We start from the raw sequence: 17,762 nt of genomic DNA on the forward strand, positions 1-17,762 counted from the left end.
ACCTCAACATAACAATTTTTTTTTAAAGTGAAGGGGTCTGAATACTTTCTGAATGCATTTTATATATATATATATGTATATATATATATATATATATATATATATATATACGTGTACATGTCGGGGGGGGGGGGGGGGGAGAAATAGGCTTCCACCACCAGATGAGAATGACAAACGTTTATTAAACACCAAGTACACAGCTGGGAGAAAGGGCCGATTCTACAGCACAAATGGACAGAGTGCCACATCAGCCTTCCTAAAGAAACACCGATTCAGAGTTCGTTTATATAGGGTTACACTAATCAGAGAATCTCCGCTGAAGTTTGCGAGGACAAAGGAAAATGGGCAGTTGTGCCCCCACCGACGTCCTTTTACTGGGCCATGTTGTCCCCCACCGACATCCGTCCTGTTGCCTCAGGGGAGTGAAGCACTTCGCTGTTATCTCCGGGGACCAGATGTGTCTTCAAGACTCCAAGGTGACAGGAGGTGTAATTCACTGGAGGGAGTTTGCTTTCCTCGCCCAAACTGGGGTCATAAATGTGCTGCGAGCCGTTTGACAAATCCCAGGCGTTGGATACACTTTCAGCGAGCATCCTCATTTAAACTTAATCCAGCAAGTATTCTATCATAAATCAAGCATACGGAATATAACTAATGATTATAGCAGTCTACCAAGGAAAGGTCTGTGTATACAAACTCAAGCATCCCACGTATAGAGATTCACATTTCACACATTGTCCGCATTTCTGCCCACGGCTCGTAACGCAGTTTCCAAACCGAAGGAGAGTTTTACGACAGGCCCATTTTGGCTTGTGAGGGGAAGCATGTATTTCTCATTTTAAAATATGGCGAAGCAAAAAACCTTTTTTATTAACTACGAATAACAGTTAATACTACATTTATAACAGAGTTTGCACAATAACAAACCCGCACCGACATACATGTGTATATGTGTATATATAAATATGTACACGTGTATATATATATATATATATATATATATATATATATATATATATATATATATATATACAGTATATATATATATATACACTTCCTGTCAAAAGTTTCAGAACACCTCAATTTTTCCAGTTTTTATTGAAATTTACGCAGTTTAATGTCTCAATGTACTTGAAATTAAGCATAGAACAAATAAACAATTGTAGTCCGGCTGCTAAGCTAAATATAGCATAACAATTGTGCATTTTGTGAGGAAAGCACCAAATTTGGCACACTAGTAGACCATCATATTATGAAAAGATCTGGATATTGGGCCATCTCAGATTCAGAGATTTGATTTTTGCAAGGGATGGGGAGGTTCTAATATAGCGAAGTACCCAGAAAAATAAGCGAAGTACCAACTTCTAATTTGGTGTGTGGGTGTATCTCGCCATAAGGAAGAACGCTATTGAAAATTGGGTCGCCACGTCAAAATCCAACATGGCCGCCACCATATATATGTCTAACCTTGTGAGCGAAATATCTTATCATAGCATGTTTTCTGCGTGTTCCACTTTGTCAACTCACATCACTTCCCCGACGGGGGACCTAGGCGTAACACTTGTTTTATTTTATTTTTTTGAAAAGCATGGATTGCACATATAGAGGTGTTTTTTGTGTCCTCATGCCTTGCGGTCCTCCTCATCTGCTGTGGCGCCGTCCAGAGAGAAATTAAAGAGCCAATGGGACTGGTAGGCCTTTTTTGTAAATAATGAACACAAGCTTGTTATTTTAAAATGTATTTATTCTGAAAATCATTAAGTTCTTCAAGCATATTATAGACTGCCATTTCGTTCTCGAGATCGCCTCGAAGTACCGTTAAACATTCCAATGCGTCGATCGCGTCAACACTGCGCATGCACAAGTGGTCGAACAGGCCGATGGTCTCCCAAGATCTCTTCTCCCAGTCCACCAGATTATCACAGACACTAACAACTTCATGGCAAACGAGATAGGATCCAGGCCTAACTAACGAGACCACCTGCAGCTCTCTAGGCTTTCTGGTTGCTTCACAAGAACCCGACAAAGAACGTGGAAACACTGGCTTCAACCTGCCGTGGCATACTTACGACTCACTGAAGGTGGCCAAGGTCTCATTGACATCTGTAGCCGGATTATGGTCTTCCGGCTTCATATCGTCGCTGCTGGTTGAGTGCTGCTGCTCTAGCACAGAAAACTGGAATAAAATCTGTCAGGGTCATCTCGTGGTTCCTTCAAGGGATACTCACAACGTATCATAGTACCTGCGAGGAACTTGTACCTTCCCCCGAGGAAACAGCAGGTGACTTTCCTAAACTCCTTGTCTTCAGCCCACCAATTAATCTGTCCCCTGGCCTGAACAACCCTGATGATACTGCATTATCCCTCCCTTCCTTTCCAAAGAAAACTCTGCACAACGCGTATATAAAAATATGCAAAAAATTTTTATTCAATTTTATTTTAAAAAAAAAAAAATTGTATGCTAAAATATTTTCTGAGCAACCGAGGCTTCGATGGCGGGATTTTTTTAACCCCAATATCCCCCAACTGTCCCAATTGGCGAAGTTTTTATCTCTTGCCGACTCCAAAGTATGTTGCAGATATTCTAATTCAATGGATACTTGTGCACTGGATTTTACCTTATAATGTTTTACTGAACCGTTTTTCTACTGCTAATTCTAATCTTTGCCCTTTCTGTGCATCCATTTAAACTTTACCACATATACAGTATACCTTGAATGTGGACGATTGCAACTTCTTTTTACCTTTCTCCAGTAACGCTTTGTGAAACTTGGTTCTGTTGAAGTGTAAATTTATGAAGCAAGCAACTTTTATGAGCTTCAACCCTTATTCCTAGTCTGCGGGTGTTTTTTTATGGTTTCCATGCAAACTTTGCGATCTCCCTGCAGTTGGCAAGTTATCTCCGGGACAGGCCCAGATTCTTAGTATAAGGCAATGGCAGATCGCATATAGCCATGGCGAAATCATTTTTTCTAACTGAAGGGAATATGTAATACAGATGGGATGTTTTTTCCAAATAATGTAAGGATGGACCGAGTTTGTCTTATTGGATAAAAGATATTGTTTTCTTTGTAAATAATTATATAATACAACTGATGCCATAATGTCTAACTAGGCAATCACTAGATCATTAAGGTTGTATACCAATGTACTCGGTGAGCAAGCTTTCATTGTGAGTCTGAAACTAGGTAAGTGAAATGCAAAGTACTTGGTAATTATCTCAGAGTCAAACAATGAACGGATAATCCGCTCTGTGCTGAGATAATCCGCTCTGCGCTGAGATAATCCACTCTGCGCTGACCGTTGTAAAGACAGTCAGCGGACGCTTTTTTTCTTTCTTACTTAGGAGTTTATTTAATAAATAGTTCTAATGAAATTGCCAGCATTCTCAGGAAAATCTCTCAACAAGAACGATAATTAAACACTGAATCAAAATAGCTTATTAGTATTTAATAAGGGTTCACCTTTTGTGGGATTGCAGTTGGATTTGCAGATTGAGAAAGGATGGGATTGCCATAGCTATTGATTTTGAAGTTTTAACATGACTTATCAAAAAAACCCATGTTGCTGGTGTGTTAATTCGTAATATGGTATAATAATTGACCCGCTGTAATTATTTGGTTGTGGCTAAGGATAATATTGTTTTAAAAATGTGCTTTGAAATAGAGTAAGTGGCCTTTGTTCTTGTCGTGTCAAAAATGAGTAAAAAGATACACCCTCTTCACTGAGAATGACCTTCAGATGTTCTTGAAGGGAGACGGGGCTCCGAGGTGGTCTGCGGGAGACAATGGAAAGCAGAAAACCACATTAAATCATTTTGGATGCAAACCTGCTCTCAGCGGGAAGCACCCTCCTCTTAAGATTCCTCCGATCCTTGTCCCCTCCCACCCAAACTTTGCCCAACCAATCCTACTGCTCCCCTCCCCTCTTTTCACTCCTCCCCCCCCCCCCCCCCCTCCACTTGTTCCTCCCACTTGAAATTGCATAAGAATCAGAAACTGATGTCCAGTTAGTAGGATTAGCACTGGGTCTGTAACATGTTGGTTTGCTGTACTTTGGATGTTTTACTTGGCTGGTCGATTCTGTATGTTTACACTGTATGTTAACTGTACTCTATGCATGCTGGTGTTTGGTGTGGCATTCTTTTGTGAACTGTACCAGGATTTTCACTCTGGACTTTGATCTAAGATTTGTTGTAAATCTTCCTTGTGTGTTTTTGTGAATTGTACCATGCTCTCCTTGGTTTGATAAGGGTCATTGTTTTCTTGCTGTGTATTTCTTGAAGACAGAGAGTGTTATCCTCCTCGGGAATTAAAATTTGTGACTCTCTTCTGACATTGAATTTTTTGGTTCATCTATTACATACTACTGTTGGAAATTATCCCGAACAGTTCTCTCTTTATATTACAATGTTTTTATTTATGGTGTTTTAGGACCGTCTTCCCTTCTGAATGTGGCTTTAATGAACTTTTTAATTGGTCAGGCCAAGTTTGCAATTTACAAGTCCAGGAAGAAAAAAAAGAGAAACCTTTCTGGTTCTTCACGTGATGTATTGCTCACCTTCAAGTGCAAGATTAAAACTGGAGTACCGTTTTTTTAAAAATGAACAAGAATTTAACATTGCTTAAAGAAAAATGGGTTTTTAATGATGTCATGTGTGAACTTGATGACGATTTGTTGATAATTTCTCTTTGAAACCATTTTAGTTATTGTGTTTTCTCCCTGTGACTGTACATAACTGATCCTTTTCACTTTTGTAATAAAAGGAAGAAACAGTCAGTCAGTCTCTCTCTCTCTCTCTCTCTCTCTCTCTCTCTCTCTCTCTCTCTCTCTCTCTCTCTCTCTTTTTCTCTCTCTCTCTCTCTCTCTCTCTCTCTCTCTCTCTCTCTCTCTCTCTCTCTCTCTCTCTCTATCTCTCTCTATCTCTCTCTATCTCTCTATCTCTCTCTATCTCTCTCTCTCTCTCTCTCTCTCTCTATCTCTCTCTATCTCTCTCTCTCTCTCTCTCTCTCTCTCTATCTCTCTATCTCTCTATCTCTCTATCTCTCTCTCTATCTCAGTTCAACAGATGTACATTAGATCCTGGGTGGCGCCGGGTACATTTGATAGTGCTTAATATATAGAGCTACAAAAACGATTCTTCATATTGTTGGTTATTCATGTTTCCATCTTTTCTCCCCTTTGCAATCCTCGATCACCTTCATCGGCCTTCCCTTTTCAGTGCTTCACTTCGAGGTAAGATGGATTGTTTAATGGGGGTCGATGACGTTGTCTTGAAACTGCATTTTTGTTTCCATTTAGACATCGGTAGTTTCTCTTTTGGAATAAATGCTTTCACCCCTTTGTCTGTCTGTCCGTGATCAAGATATCTCCAAAATGTATGTTAATCCTGTTATTTTGCTCTTCTTTCTCCTGTTTTCTTAAGCCTGTCTGCGTTTGTCCACCTATCTGTCTATCTGGAAGTCGGCAAATATCATGCAAGAAGAATGAAACCATAAGACCCCATCAATGAGAGACCATGAAGCTTATTTTGGGAAAGCCACGTCCTGGAATCCATTATTGTGGCTGACGTCAAACATTTCCTCTTCACAAATAGCCTGAACTCTTACCACCACTTTGGATTCGATCTAAGTCACTCAACTCTGCATATAGCGGCAGCAAGTGCTTATCTGCTGTTAGGGTTTTCAAAGTCGTCATATTTCCTGTTCGAAGGATGTCAGATGCAGAAACAAATGAGGAGTTGTGTTCCTACAGAAGCTTTTGGCTGTTTATTGGTAATCCAAATCTCGGAAAGCCGCCGAAGGATAAGACTTCCAAATGATAAAACTCGAAGAAACTGAACATCAAACCAAACAATATACAAAAGCATTCAATGGTGCCCATCAACAGAATGCAAATCGATACATGGTGTGGTTTCATGAGAACATAAAACAAAGCAAGCATTACAATATATATATATATTTTTTTTTTTGTGTGTACAAGATCGAGGCTCGTGTAAGAGCTAACATTAATCACATAAAAACAAACTGACATAAAATAATATGATAAGGGGAGCAAGAGACAAGATGGGGAGAGAGACGGAAGCACACAAGTACAACATTAGAGAACAGGGAGATCTGGGGGAGGGAGAGGGCTTGGGGGGAAGGTGCGTGGGAGGGGGGGGGGGTGGGAGAGGTATAAAACACATGGACACTGCCAGGACTTCCAGGAAAGAAGTCGGAATTTCAAAAAAGTGGATCTGGGGTGAAATTAGCGGGGGTAGAAAAGATCAAGGTTTTCGATGGGGGCAGATAAGAGATGGTGGTGAACAGCTGTTTTAAAGACATGGAGGGAGGAGTGGGATTGAAGAGAGTGAGCGAGTTTGTTCCAGAGGTGGGAGAAAAGATGAATGAAAGAGCGAAGGTGAATAGAGAGTCTTGATTTTGGCAGTTTAACCATAAGAGGGTTGCTGGCAGATCTTGTGCAACCTGTAAGAATATTTGGGGGACTGAGCCCAGAGAGAGCTGGGGGAGCAAGGCAGGAGAGGAATCGGTAGAAGACAGAAAGACCACCAAACCTGCCTGCGGTGAGTGAGTGAAAGGCCCTCGGAGTTAGCTTCATTGCAGAAGATTCCAATGATTCTGAAAGATTTGGTTTCAACAGCATGAAGCCGATCTAGGTGTGAGGCAGGAGCACCAACAGTATTCCATTGAGCTGTGGATGAAAGCCTTGTATGTGGTGAGGAGCTCAGGTGTGCCAAGGAAGGACTTCGCACGACGGAGGATGCCCAGTCGGCGACTGGCTTTGGAGGCCAGCTTGGAAATGTAGTTTTCCCAGGAAAGATCATGGCAGATAATGAGACCCAAAAGCTTGAGCAACAGAACTTCTTGGAGAGGATTGTTGAGAAAGTGGATGGGAGGGTTGTCCAGTCGGTCTATTCGCAGAGACATAGTGAGAGTGTGAGATTTGGCTGGATTGAAAGACATGTTCCACTTGTTTGACCAGTTTGTAATCGTTCAATTAGTGACATAAAGAGATGTACGAACCAGTTTAGTCTTCTTGTCTCATTGGAAAGCACTTGTACGCAGGTAAGAATGCAGAACAGTGCTTAGCGAGCAGAACAGGCCTGTCCATGCCTGTGGCCTCTGCGCCCTAACTGTCTGGCGTGTGTAATTGTCTTCTTCTGTCTGCTGTCTCATCCTGCGCACTTCAGTATATAAAGGATACTGCCCATCATTACCTCATTTGCTGATTTGAAAGGCATCCAAATGAAAATTTTGTTGTTGTGTCCTTTGTGTAATTAAATGCAATAACGAAAACCAATGTTTTTTTAGGCCCACTTGTGAAGCCCTCTGTTCGAAATGTCGATTCTGGTGTGTGGTTTGGCCGTCTTCGGCCTTTCGAGGTTCCATCCTATCATGGCCTCTGCTCTCGGACCTCTCCCTCTAAAAGACATGTGTCGAAAAGGCGGCACATGTATGACGATGACATGCCTTCTTGTCAAGAAAAGGAGAGGTGGGTGATAGTTGAATGACAAAGGTGGAGTTGGAATATTGAGAGATGTGCTCTAACCACATCACTTAACATTCTGAAATAATGGTAAATCCAAGTGTAATCACCAAGCGTTTGTTGACCACTCTTTGTTACCTCCGCCATCAAAGGTAGATGGAGGTAAGGTATCACCCATGTCCGTCTGTTTGTCTGTTTGTTTGTGAACAAAATATCTCAAAAACTTGTGGACGGATTTGGACGACATTTGGCAGAGATGTAGCGGATGTGACAAGGACGAAATGATTAGATGTTGGTGAAGATCCGGATTCAGACCCGGCTAGTAGAATTTTCAAAGTGATTCTTCACCATTGGGAGATCGGGCCAAAAACGATACATAGCAGGATATCTCAAAAGGTTGTGGACGGATTTGGACGAAACTTGGTGGACGGGTTGGGTGTCTGATAGGGACAAATATATTCGATTTTGGTGAAGATCTGAATATGGATTCGGATATGAGAGTTATTTAATTTTAAAGTGATTCTTCACATTTAAATCACTAGGGCATGCCCGTACTATATATATATCTAAAATTATATCCCCCCCCTCTATTTACATGAAATGGTTTGGTCCATTCGCAAAGCCAAAGCGAACGGCTTGCGAGTACGGTGACAATCCCCCCCCTCTATTTACATGAAATGGTTTGGTCCAAAGCGAACGGCTTGCGAGTACGGTGACAATCCCCCCCCCCCCCCCCTCTATTTACATGAAATGGTTTGGTCCAAAGCGAACGGCTTGCGAGTACGGTGACAATCCCCCCCCCCCCCCCCCCCTCTATTTATATGAAATGGTTTGGTCCAAAGCGAACGGCTTGCGGAGTTTGGTAAAGAAATCGCCATAGCGTGCACAAACGCGCAGGAAAGCGAAAGAATCGCAAATTAGTTTTAATTAGTTTTAAAACATAGTTTAACGCCAACATAGCGCCAACATAGTTTGCCAACGGGAAATAAATGAATACGCTCTCAAATGTGCCGTCCGAGGCAGAGTCTGTTCGCCACGTTCGGCACACGTGATAGCTCGCTGCTCTCTGATTGGTTGAATCGTTTTTTGGACATAGCTCGGTAACTACTTCTCCGATTAATATGAAACCTTGAAAAGGCACATCCTCAGGTCCCCAGCAATATACCTGGCAAGTTTCAAGTATATCGGACCCGTGGTTGTCGAGAAACAGCGGTCACAGACACACAGAGATTACTGGAATTATAGATAGATAGATAGAAGAAGATAGATGACAAAATAATATTATCGGCTTGGACGTGCAGTCACGCATGGGGCCAAGTTTCCCCGATGCGACATGAATATTGATGACCTGATTTGAATAAAGTTGTGCTTCCTACGTTGGTAAAACTCATGCTTGCCACTTGGACATAGTGTGCTCTGGGCTGTCTGGAGAGTGGACACTTCCTTTAACCGAGGTGAATGGTATGTGATCCGGCGGCCGAGGTCGTGAGCACTGGCACATGTACAGTTTACACGTACAAGTTGGACAATCCTGTAAATATAAGCAATAACATTCCAAACTGTGTGGTGTGCTTTGCAGATTTTTTTCGTACATCCCCGGCTGGAGGCGCATCTTATTTTATGTTCTTCTTGTGGTAGCAATGTGCTTCGTTATTCGGGGTAAGAATAACTATGATGCCCTTTTTTCAGTGCAAATTCCATCACTTATGCCACTTTCACCGTTTAAAGGATTTACATTTAATGCATCTAATGCCAGTTTCACTTTCACTTTAACATATCGATAAATTCTCAAATAACATTCTCATTTTTGGATTTTTTCCCCAATTATGTTTCATGTATCAATACGAATTTTGAGGTCCATTTTAAATTATGCTTTGAATCGATTTGATTTGATATGACTGACTCACCCACCTGCCCCTCTCTCTCTCCCAATCTCCTTCACCACAATCCACATTGTTTTAATCAGCCTACAATTGCTGCGCAAACCGACGAAGAATGACATTGTTTCAGGTATTTACTTTTTCTCTGTTTTTGGATAGTATTTACTTTCCCTTTTTCCCCCTTTTGCTAAAATCATGATGCGAAAGGAAGGAGCTTTTGTTTGGGACTTGTGATTTTACTTCTTCTGACTTTCTTACGGCTTTGTTGCTTCGAGCATTGCTTTTCGATCGCATTTAGAACCATAGTTATTCAAATTTTCGTGTAACCAAAACCATGGCCATGTCCCCTCATCTTGGGTAGGACATTTATTTATACATAATATTTATATATTTATATATTGCTGCGGTTTTGGGAAAACGCTGAGAAGTAATGGCAACCACCATACAGGTCCCTTGGAATAGTTATTTCATAGAAGAGCATTCTCTTAGCCCCTTCCCCATATTTCGGATCCGGATCTTCACCAAAATTGAATCATTTCGTCCTTATCACGCACCGAAACACTCCACCAAATTTTGTCCGAATCCGTTCACAACCTTTTGTGATATTCTGTTCACAGACAGACAGACAAACACACAGACAGACAGACAGGGGTGAAAACACAACCTCCATCCAAATTCGGTGGCAGAGGTAACAATTCTGTAATTAAACCAATAACATTTCAAACTGTGTGGTTTGCATTGCAGAAAGGTATTGAGGCGTACTTCGGAATTGATAACCATCCATGGTACTGTCCTCGGTAGCATTTTGCTTCAAGGAAAGATTTATTGATGGAAGGGACCATGCATCGACACAGGTAAGTAGAACTCGACACAGGTAAGTAGAACACGTTTCTTCAATACCTCGTAATCTGCACATTGGTCAATCGGTAAAGCCGAATAAATCTCTTGAGCTTTACCCACCAGAACACTTTGCACTAGTATGGACCAGTATTCCTCAGGCCAGTTTAACTGTCGAGCCACTTTCTCAAAGTGTGGAAAAAACCTGGCTACCTCCCTTTCATTGAAGGGTGGGACCAGCCTCACATGTCTGCCAACATCCCAGGTGTTCTGACTAGGTGTCGAACCAGTCAGCAGGGATGGTACCTCTCCCCGTTCTCTCATTAACTCTAGCTCCTTGCCTTTAATTTCCTGCTGACGCGCCAATTCACGGTCCTTTAACTCCCTTTCGGCTCTTCTCTCCTCTGCTTCAAGTTCTCTTGCAGCTCTCCTTTCCTCTGCTTTTTTGTCTTCTAACCTTTCCTGGAGTTCTCTTTCCACTCTCCTTTCCTCTGTTTTTTTTCTCTTCTAACCTTTCCTGGTGTTCTCTTTCCTGTACTTTTAACCTTTCCTGGAGTTCTCTTTCCACTCTCCTTTCCTCTGTTTTTTTTTCTCTTCTAACCTTTCCTGGAGTTCTCTTTCCACTCTCCTTTCCTCTGTTTTTTTTCTCTTCTCTGCTCTCTTCTGCTTTCCTTTCCTCTGCTTTTTCCCTTTCCTGGCTCTGTAATTGCATCTCCAGTTTCCAGAGCTCCAAATTTTCTTGCTCTTCTGGTAACCACTCCCAGGCTACCTTTTCCCATGTTCTTAATCCCACCATAGATTGTATCACCACTGTCTGCAACTCTGCCTTCTTCATATTAGTTCGGACCTCCATGTTAAAATGTTTGGCCAATTTCAAGAGGTCCGATTTTACTAACGCTCTAAACTGTGCTTCACTAGGGGTCACTGTAAATTTCCCTGCGTCAAACTCCATGGTGACTACTGTTAACACCTGTTAACCTTCACACAAAAATAAAAACTAAAAATTAATTATTAATAAATTAATTATTAAAATTAAATTATTAAAAATTAATTATTATTATTTATTTTTTTTGGAAAAAAATTGGGAATGTTGGAAAAGTTCCAAACTTGGGAATTCTGGGAATGTTAGGGAATTCTTTCCCGGACTAAATTTAGGAATTTTCAGATCCCGGACGCAGACCCAATTGAGAGCCCACGAGAGCCCACAAATGTATACACACATATACAAACACACACACAGATATATATATATATATATATATATATATATATATATATATATATATATATATATATATATATATATATATATATATATGTAGACATACACACACACACACACACACACGTCCACCCACACACATATATACACACACATATATACACACACACACACACACAGATATATATATATATATGTGTAGACATACACACACACACACACACGTCCACCCACACACATATATACACACACATATATACACACACACGTACACATATATATATATACACACACTCACACACATACACCCACACACATATATACACACACCTTTATACACACACACATATATACACACACACATACATACACACACACGCGTACACCCACCCACATATGTACACATACACACACACACACACACACACACGCACATGCACATATATATACACACACATACACACACACACACACACATGTACACCCACACACATGCATACACATACACTCAGAAGACCCATACCCAAAACACCCAGAAGACCCAAAACACCCCAAAGACCCAAAACATCCCGAATACCCAAAACACCCCAAAGACCCAAAACACCCCGAATACACAAAACACCCCAAAGACCCAAAACACCCCGAAGACCCAAAGACCCAAAACACCCCAAAGACCCAAAACACCCCGAAGTCCCCGAAGACCCAAAAGACCCCGAAGACCAAAAATACCCCGAATACCCAATACACCCCGAAGACCCAGAAGACCAATACCCTTAAAGACCAAGAAGACCCAAAACACCATGAAGACCCAAAAGACACCGAAATGGTCAAAGATGCCTACCCCTTTGAAACGACGTGTGGTGAGGCGCGCGGAGCGCGCCAAGTCACGCTAGCAAAAGTAATTGAGAAGAGACGGATGTGATGTGGAAGTGCAAACACAAAAGAATGGGAAAGAAGTTCGTTGTTCATTGTGAATATGTAGTTCAATATTTTCAAAGAATGACTAAAATTACAGAGTAAAAATGACAAAGAAGGACTTTAAAATTCAAACAACCTGATCTGACCTGTCTGTGACTGGCTTTGTCGGCCAGCCTTGATAAAGTACCTACACAGAAGATGTTGTGAGTAATAGTGAGAACTAAATTCAAACCATAAATATTGTTGGGTCGGTTAATTTAACAATCCTTCCCCAATTACGTATGCCGCGACTGATATTTGCGAAGATTGAAAGACATTTGATTTATGAAACCAGCATCTAATCTATTCCAGATCAGCAGATTGATGGCGCTGCTGTTTGCCCGTCATTGGAACTTGGTAGTGTACAGCATGATGTGGAGTCATCTGGAAAAGGAGGTTAGGGTTGTACACAGCATCGGACAGGTAAATTACGTGTATGAGTGAAAGACATGGCCGAAGACACTGCTTTGGGCAACTGCAGCCTCGACTGGGACAGGATCAAAAGGGATAGAAAGTGCCATTGCAGACAGTTCACTGGCCTCTTCGTTATTTATCGTCTCTCCTTTAGTGTTGGCAGATGCCAACATTGGTAGATGTTGGCATCTGCCAACATTAGCAAAATATTGGCAGATGCAGTTTATTATACAAAATAGGACCACTCGACCTTATCTGGGCCCTGGCTTAATGTTGTAACCCAAATTTGGTAGAATTCTGACTGGTGGATCGGGAGAAAAAGATTTTTGAAGGAATTTAATAAGTCCGCTATTTTGACACACTTCCAGTCATGTGACCAGAATAAGCTTTGTAATCCCCATTACCAGTCAGGAGCAGAACCTTGCTGCCAAATTTCAGCCGGATCGGCTCAGCGGTTTAGCCGGAAAAGTCGAAATGGGAGATGGATGGACGGATGGTACATGATGACAATACCTTATCTGGAAGTCCAATTCCAGATAAGATAACAAGGAATGACAAAAATCCAGAGCAACAGAAACTCTTCAACAGCGAGAAGCAAGATCAGAAGCAAAAACAACAGCAATGACTACATTCTGCCCTCCCGTACCTGCGATCTCCCAGTCATTGTGTTGTACTTCAGTCGGTTGTCCGTGCAATCTGGTTCTGAAGGACAGTTCAAGCCGATGAAACCTTTGTCACCCCTGTGTGAAGTGGGGCCATCGCCGTAAAATACAAAACACACAGGAAACGGTGCTCTGTGTTGAGGCGCGGCGGTGATGGTCATGTTTAACCCTCGACCAGTCAAAGATCCCCAGGGGGTTAAATATCATGGCAAGGTAAGCTTTATTCTTATTTGCTCTATCCCACCTGTCTCTGTCTGTGTCTCTGTGTGTCTCTCACTCTCCCTCTCCCTCTCCCACCTCTCTCTCTCTCTCTCTCTCTCTCTCTCTCCCCCTCTCTCTCCCTCTCTCTCTCTCTCCCTCCCTCTCTCTCCCTCTCTCTCCCTCTCTCTCCCTCTCTCCCTACCTCCTCTCATAGTATTCCCATCAGCGAAGCGACGGGTGGAATTTGCTAGTTATAAAATAAGAGGTCATGTTAACGCTGCAGAGGAATTTATTAAGGCCTTCAAGTATTGTGTGCAGTTTTGGTCACTATATCTGAGGAAGGTTATAGCCGTGGGCAGATCCAGGCGGTGGGGGAGGTGGGGGGCTTTGGGGGTGCACAGCAAATTCAAAAACAAATTTCTAACAAACATGAACATACACAATTTTTTTCCAAACCTAGTTATAAGATCAACTTGTAGATGAATCGCAAGTGGGAAGAAAGAAAGGGACATGTGAACCCATCCCCCACAGGTTAAAGCAACCAGAAGGTGGAGGGGATACACCCCTCCACCCTGCCAAATAATTTACAGGTATTTGCATCTCACTTATCAAACAATGTTCTTTGTCGACCCCATACTGAGTTAATTTGACCTGGAGGACAGCTCACCAAGTTTGTTTAGCCAAAGCAAACAATAAATGCAGATGAAGAAAATTGTCTCTGGGAATCGGCTTCTCTGGAATCTGGGGCCTGCTGTCTCTTTGCCTTGAAAACAATATCTTTCAAATTAATATCTTTCTGCAGCCTATTCATTGAACTCAGTACAAAACACATTTTATATGTATATTTGAATGCATTAAAACATAACGCAACGAGATTTTCTGAATCATTATTCGATATTGTACAGAATCATTTATCATTTGGGAAGATCCGATCCAACATTACATAAAAATGATTTTAACATTCTGTGGTTCTCCACAGAATTATGACAAGACGTGGCAAGATTTGCAACTGTAACTTGAACTCTGCAACTTGAATTATGACAAGAACAGAGATCTGTAATCTGGCGGTGAAAGAAGGCCGCATTCCAGTGGATTGGGAACTGAGTACCCTCGTCCCTCTATACAAGGGGAAAGGCGACCCTCTAGAGTGTGGCTCGTACCGAGCGATAAAGTTATTGGAGCATGGAATGAAGGTATTGGAAAGGGTGTTGGAGAGGAGGATAAGGAAGAAGGTGAGGATCAACGAAATGCAGTTTGGATTTATGCCAGGAAGAGGAACGACAGACGTGCTTTTTATTGTGAGGCAGTTGCAGGAGAAGTACATGGAGAAGAGGAAGAAGTTGTTTCTTCGGTTTGTTGATCTGGAGAAAGCATTCGATAGGGTTCCACGCAAAGTATTGACATGGGCAATGAGGAAGTTAGGAGTGGAGGAATGGTAGATCAGAGTAGTGATGGCAATGTACAAAAGAGCGCGCACAGCTGTAAGGACGAAGGACGGGAACAGTGGTGCGTTTGAGGTGAAGGTGGGAGCGCATCAGGGGTCGGTACTAAGTCCGCTACTATTTGTAGCTGTGATGGAGGTGCTGGCTCAGAACGTAAAGGAGGGTTTACTGTGGGGAGTTGTTGTATGCAGATGATCTGGTGTTGATTGCAGAAAGTATGGATGGACTGAAGGAAAAGATGAACAAGTGGAAGGAATGTATGGAGACAAAAGGTATGAAGGTGAATATCGGAAAGACAAAGGTGATGGCATGTGGTGAGGTGGAAAGAACTGGGAAGTGGCCCTGTGCTGTGTGCAGGAAGGGTGTCGGAGTGAACTCCATTCAATGTACAATGTGCGCTGAGTGGGTTCATCAAAAATGTAGTGGTCTGAGAGGGTCATTAACCAGTGTGGCAGCTGCATTAAAATGTAAGGTGTGCACAGAGGGAGCTGCAGATGGAGGAAATGTTGAGTTGGATCTTGGAGACAGCGTGAAGCTGGAAGGTGTGAAAACATTTTGCTACCTCGGAGACATGCTGAATGGAGAAGGTGGATCAGACTCGGCAACGGTTGCTCGAGTGACATGTGCATGAAAGAAGTTTCAGGAACTGTGTGGCGTGTTGATGAGGAGGGGAGTGTCGTTGAAGCTGAAGGGAAAGGTATATGCTGCATGTGTGAGAAGTGTTATGATTTATGGGAGCAAGACATTGGTAATGAACGTAGACCAGCAACGAAGGTTGGAAAGGGTGGAAATGCGAATGGTTCGATGGATGTGCGGAGTATCGTTGAGAGAGAGGAAGACAAATGATGAATTGCGAAAAATGATGGGAATAGAGCCTTTGATTGATGCTGTGAAGAGGAACAGTTTGAGATGGTTTGGTCATGTGTTGAGGAAGGATGAAAGTGACTGGTTGAGAAGAGTGATGGAAATGAATGTAGACGGAAGTAGAGGACGGGGAAGACCGAGAAAGACTTGGCTAAAGATGGTGGAAGAAGAAATGCGGGCAAGGGGGTTAACAAGGAGAGATGCAGAAAATAGGGCAAGATGGAGAAGATTGTCATGGGGACCGCAAGGCTAATCCCCGCTCTAGCAGGGAAAATGGCCTTAAAATGCATGTTGTGTTGTTGTTGTCATGAACACACAGCCTCGAAAGGGCACCTCCCCTACTCCGAGTGATACATCGAGTCCTTCTCTCATGGGTCTCGTGGTGTGGTCCAGGAAGCTGGTATGATGTCGGTCCGGGTCACGATAACTTAACATGCTACCCAATAAATACCCCCTCCAATGTACCAATATGTTTGTCTATTAATTCCCCTTTTTCATTTTTCACATTTCTCCACACAAACAGATAAACGGTAAATAGTGTCATGTGCAGCTGTGTTCCCAGCCACGTGAGCCAAGACCGAAAATATTTTAGCAGTACATTACATTGGACAGTTTTCCACATATTCACCCAATTTTGAGTTACCCCAATTTCTGTACAAATTATTTAAATATCTCATGGTGTAAATGCAACAATTAACACAAAAAAATGAACAAGTAACGAGTATGTAATCAAGAGGAATCAATTCCTAATCCCTGTGGGCACAAAACAGACATAAAAACATTAGAGATCACACGAAGAACAGAAAAGCTGCACAGAAAACATTTCATTTTATTTTGGGCACAAGAATGAACTATCAAACTTGTCTCCCGCCTCTAAAACCTGGATGAGCCGTGTTAAGTCTGTCTCTGGTGTATGCTACCTTACGGCTTCCAAGGCTATCTCCACACATGGCTTACTGACATCCACTACTCTTGTAGCCAAAGTGTGGGGAATCTTTTCATCTCATCTCCCGATCAAGACTGCAGTGTCCCAAGGCAGTGTTCTGGGCCCAGTCCTACTCATCTTCATCAATGATCTCTCTGTCTCTCTGCAAAATCCTCTTTGTCTATTTGCAGATTATTGCACTCTCTGCTTTGACATCCCTCATCCTTCAGACAGGCAGGTTGCAGCCTCTTTCTTCTCTTCAGCCCTTGGAAAAAAAATCACAACCTGGGAAAACACTTGGCATATGTCTTCAATCCTGACAAATCTCACACTCTCACTATCTCTCGCCAAAATGACTGTCTGGCAAACCCTCTTTATATCTACTTTCTTAACAATCCTGTTGGACAAGAGCAATTCGAGTCAAGACCTCCTGGCAAAAGAGACAAGTGAAGAGTCGAGTTGAGTGAGAGGACCAAATCGCTTGCCAATCTGGCCTTTTACAAGCTCCGAAAGGGCTATGGTTATGGCTCCTGTCATTGCTCATCTTCCCGGCCATGTCACCCTCTCATTGGCCTCTGCCTGGCCATCTTGTCGAGGGGTTGGTCCTGCCACCAAACCACACCGCCCCTGATGATCAGCTCTGGTTTGTCTTGCTCAATGACCAGAATAGTAGTGCCAATGATCACCTCTAATGGTTTAAATTGAGTTTTGCAGGAAAGAAAAGAATGCAATTTGTTTAATTTCACCATGATTTGTATACCTGAAGGGCCCATTGTACAGAACTAACAAAGTGGTCTGTGACATGCCAAATCATGACTTGGTGCGAAAAGGGAGATGGTTGTGTGGAAGTGTAAATTTAACTATGAATCT

General features: G+C 42.3%; 1 long non-coding RNA gene across 1 annotated transcript; it reads left to right on the forward strand.

Moving 5' to 3' along the window:
* The first annotated feature begins 212 nt into the window (after positions 1-212).
* Positions 213-7,420, forward strand: LOC144889817 (uncharacterized). The gene is made up of 3 exons (XR_013622086.1): positions 213-476; positions 5,222-5,235; positions 7,314-7,420. It is a non-coding gene; the product is annotated as an uncharacterized LOC144889817 (long non-coding RNA).
* The last annotated feature ends 10,342 nt before the right edge of the window (positions 7,421-17,762 follow it).

This window comes from Myxine glutinosa, chromosome 1 (genome assembly GCF_964187855.1).
Source record: "Myxine glutinosa chromosome 1, kmMyxGlut1.1, whole genome shotgun sequence".
NCBI classification, from domain to species: domain Eukaryota; kingdom Metazoa; phylum Chordata; class Myxini; order Myxiniformes; family Myxinidae; genus Myxine; species Myxine glutinosa.